We start from the raw sequence: 318 nt of genomic DNA on the forward strand, positions 1-318 counted from the left end.
CCTCCCTCCCCTCTCGGTCGCGCTCCGCCGGTATTAACATTTCGCGCTTTGCCTCTCTCTGCGGCTGCATGGCATGGCGCCTGTGCCCTGTGGCGACTGACTGCACCGAGATGCAGAAATGACACCCTCCAAAAATATGACCCGGATAGAAATGTGACCAAAATAACGTCAGCATATCTCGAATATTCCGTTTCAAAGGCCGAGCCCCCCAACAGCTGTGTCACTACAAGTCGTCTCTCTCTCTGTCTCTCTCGCTCCAACTTCAACCCTTTCAGGCGCTGTGTCACGTGTACTGGCAGCGGCTTTGTGACCCCTCCC

The 318-nt window shown here is 55.7% G+C and overlaps 1 protein-coding gene across 1 annotated transcript in view; it reads left to right on the top strand.

Moving 5' to 3' along the window:
* Positions 1–318, top strand: part of LOC113209067 (protein FAM102A) — a gene marked incomplete in the record, with an annotated part of 51,457 nt that overhangs the window by 35,628 nt on the left and 15,511 nt on the right.

The sequence above is a fragment of the Frankliniella occidentalis genome, unplaced genomic scaffold (genome assembly GCF_000697945.3).
Source record: "Frankliniella occidentalis isolate FOCC.00 unplaced genomic scaffold, Focc_3.1 Scaffold163, whole genome shotgun sequence".
Taxonomy (NCBI): domain Eukaryota; kingdom Metazoa; phylum Arthropoda; class Insecta; order Thysanoptera; family Thripidae; genus Frankliniella; species Frankliniella occidentalis.